This window comes from Microcebus murinus, chromosome 9, assembly GCF_040939455.1.
Source record: "Microcebus murinus isolate Inina chromosome 9, M.murinus_Inina_mat1.0, whole genome shotgun sequence".
In the NCBI taxonomy this organism is placed as follows: Eukaryota; Metazoa; Chordata; class Mammalia; order Primates; family Cheirogaleidae; genus Microcebus; species Microcebus murinus.
Genome location: NC_134112.1, coordinates 22,266,906 through 22,284,651, shown reverse-complemented (window position 1 = coordinate 22,284,651; position 17,746 = coordinate 22,266,906).

Sequence of the window (17,746 nt, the reverse complement as noted above, 5' to 3'; positions counted from 1 at the left end):
TGTTCCACTGATCTATATATCTATACTTATGCTAATGTCACACACTGTGTCTAAAGTTTGCTATCATTCTTTTTTTTATATATATAATTTTTAACTGAGACATAATTCACATATCATAAAACTCACCATTTTGAGGTATACAATTTAGTGTTTTTTAGCATATTCATGAGATTGTACAACCACCACCACTATCTAATTCTAGAACATTTACATCATTTTAAAAGGAAACCCTATCCCCTTTAGCAGTCACTCCTCATTTCCCCCTTCCTTCTTTGTCCCAGCAACCACAAACCTGCTTTCTGTCTCTACAGGTCTGTCTATTCTGGACATTTTATTAAATAGAATAATACAACACATAGCTTTTGTGTCTGATTTCTTTCATTTAGCATGTTTACAAGGTTCATCCATGTTATAATACATGTCAATACTTCATTTCCTTTTATGGTTGAATAATCCATCGTAAGCATAAACCACATTTTGTTTATGGACATTTGGGTTGTTTCCATTCTTTGGCTTATGAATAATGCTACCATGAAGTCTTTTTGTGAATGTGTTTTTAATTCCCTCAGGTATATACCTAGGAGTAGAATTGCTGGATTATATGGTAACTCTGTGTTTAACTTTCTGAAAACTACCAAGCTTTTTGGCTGTACCATTTTACATTCCCAACAGCAATGTATGGGGCTTCCAATTTCTTCATATCTTTTCCATCTTTTTTAACCATGCTTATTGGCTGTGAGATGTGTATCTCCTTTGATTTGTATTTAAATCCATGATGTTGAGCATCTTCCCATGTGCTTGTTGGCCATTTATATATCTCTTTGTAGAAATGTCTATTCAAATACTTTGTCCATTTTAAAATTATTTGTTTTTCTGTTATAGAGTTTTAAGACTTCTTTATATGTTCTACATACTAGACCCTTATTAGATATGTGATTTGCAAATATTTTCTATCATCCTGTGGGTTGTCTTTTCATGTTTTTAATAGTGACCTTTGCAGCACAGAAGTTTGAATTTTAATGAAGTCAAATTATCTGATTTTTTTTTCTTTGGCTTATGCTTTAGGTGTCATCTAAGAAACCATTGCATAATCCATGATCATGAAGATTATACTATGTTTTCTTCTAAGAATTTTATTCTTAGAATTCTTTTTTTTTTTTTTTTTTGAGATGAGATCTCCCTCTGTCTCAGGCTGGAGTGCAGTGACATGATCATAGCTCACTGTAGCCTCAAACTTTTGGGCTCAAGCAATCCTTCAACCACAGCCTCCCAAGTAGCTGGGACTACGGGTGCAATCCACTGTCCTTGGATAATTTTTAATTTTTTGTTGAGACAGTGTCTCACTATATTGCCCAGGCTGGTCTTGAACTCCTGGCCTTAAGCAGTCTTGCCACCTCAGGTTCCCAAAGTGCTGGGATTATAGGCATGAGCCACCACAGCTGGCCCTATTCTTAGAATTCTTCTGTAGACTTTTATTAATAAAAAGAATTTATATCTTAATATTTCAGTCTTTGATACATCCAGAGTTAATTTTTGTATATGGTATAAGATATAGGGGTCTAACTTTATTCTTTTGCATGTAGATATCCAGTTTTTCCAGCACCATTTGTTGAAAAAAGACTGTGCTTTCCCCATGAACTGTCTTGCCTCTCTTATTGAAAATCAATTCACTATAAATGTGTAGATTTATATCTGGACTGTTCTTATTATTCCATTGATCTATATCTATCCTTATACCAGTATGACACAGTCTTGATAACTATACCTTTGTTTTGCGATTGGAAAGTGTTCTTGGCTTAAAAATATAAGAAGTTTTCCATGGTATTTGACCTAAAGATGAGGTAATTCCAGTTTGTAAGTATTAATGTATGTCTTAGTCAGTTTTGTGTTGCTATGATGAATACCTGAGGCTGGGTAATATAAAGAAAAGAGGTTTATCTGACTCAGTGTTCTCCAGGCTGTACAAGAAGCACCAGCATCTGCTTCTGGCAAGGGCCTCAAGCTGTTCCCACTCCTGGCAGAAGACGAAGGGGAGCCCACATGTGCAGAGATCACATGGTGGGAGAGGAAGCAAGAAAAAGACAGGGAAGCTGCCACACTCTTTTTAACAAACAACTCTCCCAGGAACTAATAGAGTGAGAATTCACTCACCCCAGAAGCATTAATCTATTTAGGAGGTGTCCACCTTTATGGCCCAAACACCTCCCATTAGGTCCCCACCTCCCCAACATTGGGATCAAATTTCAACATGAGGTTTGGGGGAACAAATGAACAAAACCATAGCAATGTAGCTTTACATTTTTGCATATAGTAAATGATGGTGATAACATAATAACAGGTAAGACCTCAGTTGGGCATTCTTTAGTAGGACTTGATCACGATCTTGGCTTTGTAAAATTTTCATAAATGCTATACTTTGCTTTCCCTTGTCTGGCAGAGAGAGCACTCAAACCGTGTTGATATTTGCTGGTAAGTATTTAAATCATTACCTGACAGGTCAGTGCAGCTTTAAAAAAAAACAACACTTTTTTGGGGACAGTTACAAAGGGAAATATGTAAGTAACTACAAACTCAAAGAAAAATAATACTACCTATACCCCACTGTGTATACCCCATTGTTAATATTCGGTGAATGTACTTTTACTTAATCTGTACAAACATGATTTTACATAAATGCTATCATACCATACATGCTATCTTTCAATCTGCACCCTCAAGAGAACATTGTAAGTATCTTTATCATTAAATATGAATCTACTTCATTATTTAGATGATAGCATCATACCACTTTTGAGCTGTACTATAGTCTTTTTTTTTTTTTTTTTTTTGAGACAGAGTCTCACTTTGTTGCCCAGGCTAGAGTGAGTGCCATGGCATCAGCCTAGCTCACAGCAACCTCAATCTCCTGGGCTCAAGTGATCCTACTGCCTCAGCCTCCCAAGTAGCTGGGACTACAGGCATGTGCCACCATGCCCCGCTAATTTTTTGTATATATATATTTTGAGTTGGTCAATTAATTTCTTTCTACTTTTAGTAGAGACGGGTCCTTGCTCAGGCTGGTTTTGAACTCCTGACCTCAAGCAATCGCCTGCCTCAGCCTCCCAGAGTGCTAGAATTACAGGCATGAGCCACCACGCCCGGCCTATAGTCTTTTATTATTGAAATTTTAAGTTGTTTCTAGTTTACATTTTTACCAACAGGACATGTAAGTTCAAGTTCCCCTGTCCTTTAGGCAAAATTGAGTTTTGTTACTCTTTTTCTGTCTGTTATTCTGATAAACAAAAATCAGTTTTCATGCATTTATTTTATTATGACTGTGGTTGAAAATCTTTTTGTTAGTGCCCTGGCCATTTGCAATTCTTTGTGAATTACTTGTTTATAACTATTGCCTGGGTTTTTTTAGAGGTTTAATTTTAAATATTTTTAAATGGTAAGACTATTATTCTTTAATATATGTTACAAATGTGTTTTTCAGTTTGTCATTTGTCTTTGAATCTTACTTATGCAGTGTTTTTTCTTGATGTTTTTGATTTTTGTTTTGTTTTTGCTGTCCAAAATTTTTACCCTCTTATAAAAATAATCACAATCTTTGCCTTCATGTTTTTATCTTTGTGGTCATGCTTAGAAGGATTTTACTTAACTCAAGTTTACATAAATTTTCATTTGTATTTTCTCCTAGTACTTTTACATATGGTTCATTTTTTAAACATATTTAAATATTTAATCCATCTATTATAACTTTCAAAAACTATAGAACTTTTTATTCTGCATGATATATTTCAGAAATAAGTGTCTTAGCAAATGGATTTTTTATTTATTTTTGGAAAGTCAACTACTTAACCTTTATAAGTCCCATTGACCAATGCTTGAATAAGAATTAATGGTGGTTTACAATTTTTCATATATAATTTTTATGTTCTTCTTCCAAATCTTCATTTGGCTAGTTGTTTATTCAGATCTCTGCATAAATGTCACTTCTTCAGAAAGGCCTTCACTGACCACTCTGGCTTTATATGATAGACTGTCTCTGATCATTCTGTCTAAAGATGACAACCACCGCATTGTTCTGCATCCTGCTCCCTGTTTCATTTTCTTCTTAGCACTAACCATTGTCTGACCTCCTCATGTTTATCTGCTTGTTTGTTATCTTTCTTCTCCTACTAGAAGGTGGACTCCGTGACATTGGGGATCTTTTCTGTCTTGTCCATTGCTGTGTCCCAGGACCTAGAAAAAATTCTGGAACACAGTAGTTATCTGTAAATATTTAAGTCAATGACTAAGTTTTTAGAAACATCATTGTGGTATTTTTTTTCAGCATGTTAACATCTGTTAAAGTGTTGTGTGAAAGAAACTCATTCACTAATATCTCTGAAATTATTAATTAAAAAAAAGGAGAATATAATTTAATATAAAATAAAACTTTGTGGAGTCATCTAATGCCAGGGGCATAAGTTGACCACACCTAATGATGATAAAAATAAAACTATTAATCAAGCTATTCACATCAGCCTTTTGATATTGTTCTTTTATCAAAGTTTTGTGTTAATGGGATTATGCTAATGGTAGTGGTAGCTCTCATTTTGTAGTACTCATTGTGTGCCAGCTCTTGTGTTAAGCACAATTATCGTCTCATTTCATCTTTACAACAGCCTAGTCAGAAAGGGATATTTATCCTCATCTTCATAGGGTGAGAAAATTTAGGGAGACTAAGTGATTTGCCCCAGAGCAAACTACTGGCAGGTGACTGAACTGAGATTATTATTATCAAGATTCCTAGATCTAGAAACTTGAGAGTATGCCAGCAGAGGCTTATAGAGAGGTTACAAAGCAAAGGTTTATGAGAGGTTAGTCTTGGAAATAACCTGGTATCAAGAGTTTCGAACCCTTTTTGTCTTGGTGGAGATGATCAGCGAAGCTGCCTTACAGTAAATAGAATGCTTTCTTGGTCATGGGAAGCCTAGAGGTTAAACTAATGGGGAGGACAGATGTCAAGGATCTTGGGAACTCTCTATTTCCAAAGGCAGGTTGAGTGCAAACCTCAAGGGTGGATGAAGGGAGCAGCCAGGCCCTAGGTTATAGGTCAATGTGAAGAGGAAATAGGGCTACATTTTTACTGTTTTACAGGCACTTAATTTGTAGTTGAGCCTAGAAACTTTTAATACCTCACATTTGAAATATTCTTAATATTATAGCCAAACTCTCTTTTTAGTCACATATACTTTTGTTTCCCTTATACCCAAAGCCCCAGTTAAACAAAATCATTTGCTATTTTTTCACCAGACCTTTGTAACAATACAAGGTAATGAATGTCTAGATTATTTTTCCCTCACATCTTTGCTTGTAACTATCCTACCATTTCTGTAAGGCCTTTGCAAAACACCCCTTCTTACAGAAAGCTGCTTTCGATTGTGCTAAGCTATTGTGAACCCTCCTCTTCTTAATAATTTATAAAAACTTAATCACACCTAGCATGCCTTTATTTACATACTTGTTTGATCCCATGTAGTAGATTTTAAGTCAGAAAGTGGAAATTAAGTATGTATATACCTGTCTCAGTCACTTGCACTTACAAGGCACTCAATAAATATATTTGGAATTTCCCAGGTAGTATTTATGCTTTTCCAACATGATCATACAGTGAAGAGGAGGCGTCTTCAACTTGATCCTAAAGAGGCTAAGTTGATTAATTTGTAAACCAAAGGATATATATCCCCAATGACTCTAGGACATAATTGCCTCACAGTGTCCTTGGTCACAAGCTAGGGAGTGTTTTCACCCAGAAAGCAGTGTATGTTTTAAAATTTTCAAAAAGTTTTCTGCAAATAGTTATACTTAGGGGGGCCACGAGTAGTTCAGTAAAAAAGTAAATGGGTCACCAACTCCCTTAATGATTGGTCCAGTGTTAGTATCCGCCACTGCCATTTATGTTGCTCTTAAAAGGAAAGCATGTTCTCATCAGCTATACCTGTACTAACTCCCTTTATTGGTCATTGACTGTACAGTCTTAGAACCAGATGGAGCATTTGAGGCTCGGAGGGGTCAGGCAGTTTGCGCAAGGTCACGCTGAAAATGAACAGTGAGTCGAGCATGAGAACCTAGGTGTGCTCTCTATCTCGAATTCTTTACTATCCCACACTGCTTTCTTCAGTTGTGAGCATGATGTTTCTCAAATGGCTTTGTGGCTCTAAAAACAACAGAGGCTATGAAGTTTTTATAGATGTCCATAAAATCTTGTGATACTTCTCAAAAGAAAAAGTGGAATCTGCTTTTCTTCCTCGTGAATAATAGAATGCAGTGGAAATGCTGCTTTGTGATTTCGGAGTCCAGGTTAGAAATAGCAATATAGCTTTTGCCTTGCTCTCTTTTGGAACGATTGTTCTCAGTATACAGTCACCATGCTGCAAGGAAGCCCAGGCTTTGTGAAGAGGCCACATGTGGTGTCAAAGCCAGCAGCCCTCTCTGAGGTCCCAGCCAATAGTCTGCCTCAACCACCAGTTGAGTGAGTAAGGAAGCCTTCGGGACACCAAGCCCAACCACCACCTGACTGCAATTGCGTGAGAGACCCCAAGTGGAAATCACCTAGCTGAGGCCAGCGGGAGTGTGGGACTGTGAGAGATAACAGGGTGGTTTGTTATGAACCCACAGATTCTCAGAACAGTTTCTGGTACCTGAGTAGGGTGCTGCCATCACAAAAACCTAAAACATGGCATTGGCTTTGAGACTGGGCAGGTAAAAATTGGAAGAGCCTTGAGGAAACTGTTGACAAGCCCAGTGGGTCTCAAGGGGGCTGTTAGAGCATAAAGGAAAATGAGGAAAGTGTTACTGGAATTTGAAGGAAAAGAGTTCCTTGCTACATGATGACAGAGTTTTTGATATCATGGAAAATAAATGTACCTAGTAATTCAAAGTCTAGCTACTGAGATTTCCAGGCAGATTGTTGACGGGCACATTCCTTCTTCCAGCTACCTATAATGAGAAAGAAGAAAGTTAAACTGAAGAAAGAACTACTAAATAAAGGAACTAAGACTTGATCTTTTTAAAATAAAACTTTCTCATTCTTAGCCTGTCCAGATAGCAGATAGATGACACTAAAATTAAGAAATGGCTTCTGTCCAGAGATCGAATCCTAGGAAATATGCTCCAGGAAACCATGCTCTGAAAATGAAGCCAAGGTTGTTCTGGAATACCTCAGATTTAATGTGGGGCCTCAAGGACCCTTTCAAAAAGACAATGGCCTTCTAAGAGTGTGCCTCACAGATCCTCCCTATTAAAAAAAAATAGGGCTTCTAAGAACCTTGACACCATTCTCCCAAAGCAGCGTCACAAGGAGCTCAAAGTAGAGAAGGCTTGTACCAAAAAGATTTGTGGGTTTGACTTTTGTCTAATGGAATGAATCCCTAATAAGATCCATAGTAAACCACAGATTTTAAAGAGGATTATATTGGCAGACAGGCCACAGCCTGGACTAACAGGGATAGAAACAATGCAAAATAAACAAAGTCCTTTGAACCCCAAATTTATACAGAATAGAAGAAAAAAAAAAACAATCAGCCACAAACACCAGCTACTTTTTTTTTTTTAATAGAATAAATAATTCAGATGGCAGAACCAAGAGCTGAGAGGACAGGCAGAAACTGGAGACTCGTTCCCAGAGAACAGAATTGAGCCCAGGAGGACTGTAGAGTTGCTGTGGGTGAGGGGCTGCTACATGTCTCCCCTTTTCCCTCTTCTTGAAAGAAGTGCATGGTTCTCTTAACTTCTGTCCCACATTGGGTGAATGGAGGGTAGATAACTTGTCTCTTCAGTTCACAGTAGCTCAGACAGTGAGGAAGGGTACTCGAGAAGCTATGCCTGAGGAGCTGCTTCTGCACCCAGAGCCAGCACGCATGCCGGGGTCCCGGTGCTCTAGCCTAAGCCTGATATTGTAAGATGGAGGACTTTAAGGAATCTTGGGAGGCGTGACTCGTGAATAATTTCTGGCCGGAAGGCAAGCCATGCTGCTTTTAAATCATGCCCACAAATTCTTTGATACTTCTCCCATCAAGAGGTAAAATCTCAATTTCACTTGAGGATGGGTTGGCCCTCGTAACTTGTTTCTGACTAGTAAGAATACATCAGAAGTGATGCTGTGTGACTGCCAAGTCTCAGTTAGAAAAGACAATACGGCTTCTACCTGGCTTTCTCTCAGGAAACTTCTCCAACGGAGCCAAGCTTCCATGCTGTGAGAAAGCCCAGGCCGTGTCCACTGCCAAACACGTGACTGAGAAAGGCCTCAAGACGGCTCCGGCCCCAGCCACCGTCTGGTACAACCAGATGAGAGACCCTGAGCAAGAACCACCTTGCTGAGTCCAGTCAACCCCCACAAGTGTGAGAGGTGATGATACGTGATTATTGTCAACCCACTGAGTTTGGGCTGGTTCGGCGTTACACAGCGCTTGACAAATAGAACAGAGACCTTTCCTACAAACACTGGAGAATGCTACCAGGATGGTCTGAGCCATCTCTGTTTGGCTGCTCTCTCCTAACGGCTGCCCACTGCGTGTGTGTTCTCCAAATGCCATCGACCATGAGTTCTTACCTACTAGAAGTTTCTTGTCTTTTGAAAATCCTTAAAGTTAAGCGGCATAGATTTACTGTCAAAAAGCAGACAAGCAAAGTTATGTAAGTGTTACTATGTTCAAGTAAAAGGGAAAATTGTGCAAGTTAAAACAGTACCTCGAGGCAGGTAACTCTGTTCTCTTTAAGCCCTTACTGAATGTCAGTGGTTCATTCTAGAGACTAGTTAGCCACATACATGTCACTTAGTTAATATTCAGTCTTGATTATTGTCATAGGAGCTGAAGTGGGCTGCGTATAATTGTTTTGAGCTTAAGGTAAGCAAAGAAAACGGCTATTTTAATTTGTAGTTCTAATAATTCATTCTTTGGATGTTTTGGAATAAAATTTTTCCCACTGCAAAATAATAAATATTTGTTGCAGGAACTTTTGAAATTCTAAGTAAAGCACAAAGGGAAAAACATCCTTCTTATTTTTACTTTTTCCATCTCTCTGGAGATTTTTTTTCTCTCAATTTATTGGTATGTCTTTCCCAGACTCTTTTCTATGAATATAGTAAATATATTCATAGGATAACATTATATATGGTGTTTTACTACCACTTTTCTCACATTCCATTTATCATTTTTTATATTTGCATAGTACTCCATTTCATAGTTGTGCCATAATATCTTTAAGGCCTGTGGTTGAATATTTCCCTCAATGTTTTACTATTATAAATAATGCTTTAATGAACATTCTTGCCTGAAGTTGATGGATCTAGGAATAGTGGTCAAATTATAAGCTAACAAGTATAATGTCAAATCATGCTACTCCTCTGCTAAAAATCCCCCATGGCTTTCTTCTTTCTCAGAGGCAAAGCTAAGGTCTTTACCATGACCTAAAAGACCCTCCAATGCCTGAGCATGCATGCCATTCCCACCTCTAGCCCGTCTTCTCCCGTTCTCTCTCCCTTACTTGTTCCCCTGAAGCTGTTCTAGAATTTTCCAGGTAAGCTAGCCCCTGCATCAGGGCCTGGACACTTGTTCTTCCCTCTGCCTGTGACAATTCTTGCAGGTATCCACAGGCTTCCTCTTTTACTTCCTTGGTGGCTTTGGCCCTTCCTTAACTATCTGATACAAAATAAGAACATCTTACCGGCCCATCAGTCTGCCCTCACCCCTGCATTCCCTGTTTCCCCTACCCTGCTGTACTCTTTTTTCTGTAGCACTGACCTGACAAATTTTATGTTTGTTTATTGTCACTCTTTTTCCAGAATATAAGCACTGTGAAGTCAGAAACTTTGCTAGTTTTGATCACTATTTTATCTATGGGATCTAAAACACTGCCGGGCACATAGTTGGCACTCAATAAGCTGATTAATAATAAGCCTAACATATTGGGATTGTGGCAAGGAGATAAGGATGGTATATGAGATATCATTTTTTTGAGATGGGAGATGTTGGACATTACAGTCTGTGAACCAAGAAGCAGAAATATAGTTATTATTTGGAGATATGGAGGTTATAACTATCAGAAGAACTGAAAACAGATCATTGAGGATTATGAGTACCAAGAAGTAGAATTGGGAGGAACTAGAGTGGTGTATGAGGAAGTCCCTGGCCACTTTTTAGATAAAAGTCTGTAACCAGGGAGGGAAATGGAATATTGGAACAGATAGCTACCTATGTTGAGATGGAAGTTGCTGGTACTGCAAACTCTTTTCTGCTATTTCTGTGACCTTGCTAAGCCAAAAGACATGTCGAAGTACAGAGCCCACATAAGACAGGATGTTTTCAAGAGACCCTACCAACATGAAGCTGGGTTTAAAAAAGGTGTAACATTCAGAAGGTAGGGAGGAGTGAGATCTAGACCGAGCTCCCTCTTCCCAAATGTTGTGATGAGCTGTGGCTGGCTACCTTGGTGCTGCTCTTAGAAATAGAAGAGACAATTTCCCTGGAAGGTCTGTGCAGATCTGCTTTCCTAAAGATGAGCTTCTCAAGTATACATAGCTGGGTGGGCCAGGGATTCTCAAAATCTGAATTTGACAAAAGAGCAGCAAGATCTCTCTGAAAGAGGGCTCATCCCAAGCTTTAGGAGACCTCCATTAAATACTTTTTCAAGGAAAATATGCAGCAAGCAATAAAGATTACAAATTATACAAACAACCTGAATATGAATGAGAGTCAGAAATTCCAGAAACCCAGCTTCTTTCACTTAACATAATCATTTGAGATTCATCCATTTTGTTGTATATATCTGTAGTTTGAGCCTTTTAACTACTGAGTTGTAATCCATTGTATGAATGTACCATGGTTTGTTCATCTATTTACTAGTTGAAGAGGATTGGGTTGGTTCCAGTTTTTAGTGATGATGATGAAAGCTGCTATTAACATTCACCTAGATGTTTTTATGTGATTGGAAGATTTCATTTCTCTTGAGTACATTCCTAGGAGTGAGATTGCTGGTTGTTATGTAAGAAACTGTCAAGCAGTTTTGAAAAGTGGCTGTACCACTTCGCATTTCCACCAACAATGTATGAAAATTCCAGGCGATTCACATCCTCACCAGTATTTGGTATTGTCTAGGGTTTTGATGTTTTTGCTGTTTTGTTTTGACGATATACAATATATTTCATTGTGTTTTTCATTTCCATTTTCCCAATGCCAAATGATATTGAGTATTTTTTCATAGTGTCCTTTGCCACCCATATATATTTTTTAGTGAAGTGTCTGTTCAACTCTTGCACATTTTTTGAAAACTGGGTGTATGGTTTCTTATTGAGTCTTGAGAATTCTTTATATATTCTTGGTACAAATCCTTTATCAAAAATATGGCTTGCAAATATTTTCTCCTACTTTATGGCTTGTCATTTTATTTTCTTTACAATGTCTTTCAAAGAGCAGATGTTTTCAATGTTGATGAAAGTCCATTTTATCATTTTTTTTTCTTTTTTTGGATCATGCTTTTGTGGCAAATCTAAGAAATCTTTGACTAACCCAAAGTTACAGAGATCTTCTGTCTTCTAGAGGAAAGGTGAGCAAACTTGTTCTGTAAAGCCAGATAGTAAATATTTTAGGTTTTGCAGGTCACAGGGTCTCTGTTTTAGTGTGAAAGCAGCCATCAGCATTGGCTGGGACCTCAAGTATAATACAATATGATATGGTATGATATAAATAGCTGTGTTGAACTCTGAGAATCTTGCTTGGTCTTGAACTTAAAAGGAAAGCATTTGGTCTTTTACCATTAAGTTAATGTTAGTTGTAGGATTTTTGTAGATGACCATTAGAAAATTTAGAAAATTCCTTTGACTACTATTTGCTAACAGAATTTATCATGAATGGATGGTGGTGAGCCACCGCGCCCAGCCCATTGATTGACTTTTGACTGTTCATCCAATCTTTTTTGTATTTCTGGAATCAATTTGCTAATATTTGGTTAAAGATATTTTACATATATGTACATGAAGGACATGGTCTGTAGTTTTCTTGCAATATCTTTGGTTTTGGTTTCTGGGTAATGAGGGCTCATTAAAAAGATTTGGGAAGTGTTCCTTCTGCTTTTATTTTTTGAAAGTGTTTGTATAGAATGCTATAAATTTTCCTCTATGTACTGTTTTAGCTGCATTCCACAAACTGTGATTGGAAAGAAGCAGTGCAGAGATGTTGGGTAGACTGTACTGAAAGTGTAAGTAATATTTATCACAACAGTATGATCCAACTACTTGTCCCTTGAGGTGGGCAGATTTCCAGAGTGAGGTAAATAGTTCTTGAAAATTAGGCTAGAGAATCTGAAGAGAACCAACTGACATTGCTAAAAGGACAGACTCAGTATTGTTCCCACTCCTAGTAAGCTGTACTGTAATGATTTTAGCAGAAGTATATTTGTTGACTTGAGGTCAGGTTCCAAGTTTTAAAAGGCTGAAGGTTGGGACTAACAAATGTGAAGAAACTTCAAATATGAGAAGGGACTCACAGAAGAAGATCAGCTATGTGAGATATTTAAAATAATAACTGTTAAATTTTTATCAGTGAGGTGGTTAAGTAGGTGAAAATAATTAGCACTGAATAAGATGTAGAGCAGGAGCTATGAAATGAGAACAAATGAGGGTTTGCCTTTTCTTACATGGCAAACAAAGAAAGGTGATGGGAGAATGAAAACATAACAGCAAGAATATGTGAAAGGATTCTGTGAAGGCTTTAGGTGATTGCTAGGGGGCACCAAAGTGCAATAACAGAGATTGGCAGTAAGGCGAGAAAATAAGAAAAGCAGAGATATTAGAAAATTAATCTTGTTCTGCCATGTTGTGAAGAGACTGTCTACTTTGGGCCACCATCTCTTCAATCTCAGGGCCCTGGGTTAGCAGTCTTCACCTGAGGATTGTCTCATCTTAGCAGGTATGTAAGACTAAAAAGCTTAGGATCTCCTGACAATGTCCCATTTCGTCAAGTTTTAAAGATTTTTTTTCTGTTATTAAATCATGTTTTAAAATTTCTCTGATGATTTCTCAGATTTTGTTATTTTAACCTACATTTGGAAAACTAAAAAGAGCTTTATAAAATAGTTTTAAGTTAGTTAAAATTTGGAAATACCAAACAAAACTAATCTTTTCTGTTCTCTCTTTTTTGTAAGATGAAGGAGCAAGTCACAGAGTTATGCTGTAGCCATTCTAGGATACCTGAAGAACATTTAGTTGTAAAAGACACATTGGCAGGTTTTTTTTTGTTTGTTTGTTTGTTTGTTTGTTTTTTGAGACAGAGTCTTGCTTTCTTGCCTAGGCTAGAGTGAGTGCCGTGGTGTCAGCCTAGCTCACAGCAACCTCAAACTCCTGGGCTCAAGCAATCCTCCTGCCCCAGCCTCCCGAGTAGCTGGGACTACAGGCATTCGCCACCATGCCCGGCTGATTTTTATATTATATATATTAGTTGGCCAATTAATTTCTTTCTATTTTTATGGTAGAGACAGGGTCTCGCTCAGGCTGGTTTTGAACTCCTGACCTTGAGCAATCCGCCTGCCTTGGCCTCCCAGAGTGCTAGGATTACAGGCGTGAGCCACCGTGCCCGGCCTTGGCAGTTTTATTATTTGCAAGTTGGAAAAGGCAAAATAAAAAAGTTCAGGGAAACAAAATACGAACATAAGTCTTGGATTTGGTTTTGATTGAGTCTGATTTATTGATATTTTTCTTTTATGGATCATGATCTTGGAATCGTCTAAGAACTCTGCCTAACCCTAGGTCATAAAGATTCTCTCCAGTGTTGTCTTTTAAAAGATTTATGGTTTTACTCTTCACATGTGGCTCTATGGGTCCATTTTGAATTAATTTTTGTACAAGGTATGTTTAAATCAAGGTTCATTTTTATGCCCAAGAATGTACAGTACTTTAACACCATTTGTTGAAAAAACCACCCTTTCTCCTTTGAGTTGGTTTTGCCCTTTTTTAAGATCTGTTGGCTGTACTAATGTGGGTTTATTTCAGGATAGTTTTCTGCTCCAGTGACCTGTGTATCTGTCCCTCTACCAACACTGCATTGCCTTGATTACTGTAACTATATAGGAGTAGAAAATTAGATAGTTTGATTCCACCTACTTTTCTTTCTTTCTTCTTTTTTCTTTTACATTTCCATATAAATTTTGGAAATAGTTTCTCTATATCTGTAAAAAAATCCTTCTGAGATTTTGATTAAAATTACATTGAGTCTATGAACCAATTTGGAGAGAATTGACATCTTCAGTATGTTGAGTCATCGTTCAGTCGATCCATAAACACAGTTTGTTTCTCAGCTTAAGGGTATTTCTGGGGTCCCCTTGGCCAAGAATGGTCCTTCCAGTCAGCTGGGTGGGGCAGTGCTTAAGATTTTATCTTATGTCACAGTAGTTATGAGACTATTCATGTTATCTATTTCATCTTGGGTGAGTTTTTTATAATTAGTAGCTTTTGAGGAATTGGCACATTTCATCTAAATTGTCAAATTTAGATGCACAGAGTTGTTTGTAGTATCTCCTTAACCATCCTATTAATGGCTGCTGGGTCTGTAGGGATATCGCCTTTTACATTCCTGGTATTAGTAACTGGTGTCTTTCTTTCCTTCCCCTTTCCCCTCGCCAGGTTCTCTTCCTCTCCCCATTTTTCTCCCCTCCCCTTCTTTTGTCAGCCTTGCTAGAGGTTTATCAGTTTTATTGATATTTTCAAAGAATAAGCTTTTTTTAAATTTTTCTCTGTTGTTTTCCTGTTTTTAATTTCACTGATTTTTACTCTTCATTATTTCCTTCCTCCTGTTTGCTTTAGGTTTATTTTGCTCTTCTAGTTTCTTGAGGTGGAAGCTTTGTTATGGATTTGAGATCTCTTTTCTAATATAAGCATTTTGTGCTATAACTTGTTCTCTGTAAGCACTGCTTTAGTTGCATCCCAAACCTTTTCATATGTTATATTTTCATTTCTGTTTATTTCAATATATTTTTAAATTTCCTTTGAGACTTCCTCTTTAGCCACTGGATTATTTAGAGGCGTGTTATTTAATTTCCAATTGTTTTAAGATTTTCCTGGTATCTTTCTGTTATTTATTGATTTCTAATTGGATTCCATTATCGGCAGATGATTTATTTTTTGTGATTTTTGTTACCGAAAGTTCGGCACTTATCCCCAAGGCTGCGTCAGAAGAATGAGGACAAATAGTTTGAGGAGAAAGAAAGAGGAGTTTATTAATTTGCCAGCGAGTGAGGAGGTTGGCAGACTCGTGTCTCAAAGTACCAGCATCCTATTTCTGAGCAGAAGGATAGAGTTTTTTACAGGTTCTGATTAATCCCATAATCCCATATTTGGCAATTCCCCCAGGCCATCTGCTATGGCACAAAGAACAAAGGATGTTCCCCTGCCTCTCAGACCACTGGCCTGAGACAAGGATATAGGGTTTTAGTTCTCAAAAAGGGTGAGGGGGTGGTTTAAAGCGACAGAAAACATTTTTATCCTTTTCCAGCCCATTCTCTCTATTACAATTTCAGTTTTTTTAAATTTGCAAAGGTTTGTTTTATGACCCAGGGTAGGGTGTGACCTATCTTGATATCTATTAGGTGTCAAGGCCATTTTTCCTTTCCTTAAGGGGCAAAGACACGTTAGAGATAGCTTACATCACTGCTGCCCACATTCCACTGGTCAGGTAAGGCCACACCTGACTGCACAGGAGGCTGGGAAATAGATTTTAGCCGTGTGCCCAGAAGGAAATGTGAATCAAGTGTGGCAATTATATAATACTCTCCTTTTTTTAATTTTTAAAACATTTTCTCCTTTTATTCCCATTTCCAGTCCTATAGTCAATTAAATATACATCCTAAAAAGACACAAACCAAAAAAAATAAAAATAAAAAAAAATAAATATACATCCTAGTGTATTTTTAACTGTCCTTCTGATCTACCTTTTATATATTTAATTATATTTTATGAATCTTAGAAAAATACATTTCTTTGAATATTTTCTTAATGTCTGTATATCATCCTGATGATTTTTTCTCTATATATTATATTTTTGAGCCCTTTTTATATTGCTGCATATAAATCTAATTCATCCCTCTGCTTCAAAATATTCCACTGTATTCATATTCATTCAACATTTTTACCTATCTATTCCCCTGTGTACAAAAAGTCAAAAGCATTATTAATTTAATAATGTCATATTTATTCTTCCAATTGTTTTTGCTGCATAAAAAAGCACCCCTTAGTGGCTTGGAATGACAACAGTCATTTATTTTAATCACAAATCTGCAATGTGGGCTGGAATTGGCAGTGACAGCTCCTCCTTGCTCCTTGCAGTATCAACTGGAGCTTGCAGTGGCTCACCAGATAGGGGCTGAGTCAACGGAAGGCTCACTCACATCTTGTGGTTGATGTTGGCTGTCAGTTGGGACCTCAGTTGGGGCTCTTTGCTGGAACACCTACACATAGCATGTCCACGTAGCTACTTGACTTCTTCAGTGTGGTGGTTTGGTTCCAAGAGAGCAAGTATATGACTTTTATGATCTTGTCTCACAAATCACATGGAGTCACTTCCACCGTACCCCTGTTGGGCAAGGAGGATATGAAGATCTTCCCAGGTTCACAGGGAGAAGAGAGAAGTCACCACCTGATTGAAGGAGTGTCTATGTTATGGTTAGAAAAACATGTGGATGGCCAGGCGTGGTGGCTCACACCTGTAGTCCTACCACTCTGGGAGGCTGAGGTGGGGGAATCGCTCAAGGTCAGGAGTTCGAAACCAGCCTGAGCAAGAGTGAGACCCCGTCTCTACTAAAAATAGAGAGAAATTAATTGGTCAACTAAAAACATATAGAAAAAATTAGCCGGCACCGTGGCGCATGCCTGCAGTCCCAGCTCTTTGGGAGGCTGAGGCAGGAGGATCGGTTGAGCCCAGGAGTTTGAGGTTGCTGTGAGCTAGGCTGACGCCACGGCACTCTAGCTTGGGCAACAGAGTGATACTCTGTCTCAAAAAAAAAAAAAGAAAAGAAAAGCATGTGGAGTGGGATGTTGTGGTGCCCATCTTAGGAAAAGACAATTTGGCACATCTGTCGGAGAATTAAAAGTCTGATTTGGGTATAACAATATGGTTTTAGTATTGAGGCTGATTAGCAAAGATATCTAATTGTAAAAGTTAAATTCCAAAACACTTTGGAGAGAATGAAACAAAGAATATAAGTGGGAATATAACGTAAGAAAGAAAAAAAGATTGTCCATCATCTCTGAAGTCCTGGAAGAGGTTCCAGTTCACAGGTCTTCCTGTGATGTTGAGATCTACCCCATATCTTATCCTTCTAATAAATTTGATCCTTTTTTGATTTTCATACCATTCAATTGAGTAATGCTAATTACTACCATTTTTGAACACTTATGTACCAGATACTCTACCAAGTGTAGAGATGAAATTACATTTAATGCTCACAACAACCCAATGAAAACAGTAATTTCCCCATCTTGTAGATGAAGAAATGAGTGTTTACATGGATTAGGTAATTTTCTGAGGTTACATAATTAATAAGTATGCAACTGAAATCCCACCCAGATCTTTCCAGCCCTCAGCCTGTGTTGCCAGTATGGCATTCTGCAACTGGCAGGCGTGATCCTTATTTCCTAAAAAAGTCAATACAATTCTATAGCATCAATCTGTTGTTCCTTTGCTGTTTTCCTCATCTTCCTAGGCACAGAACTGCTCCTTCGTTGCATTTAGAC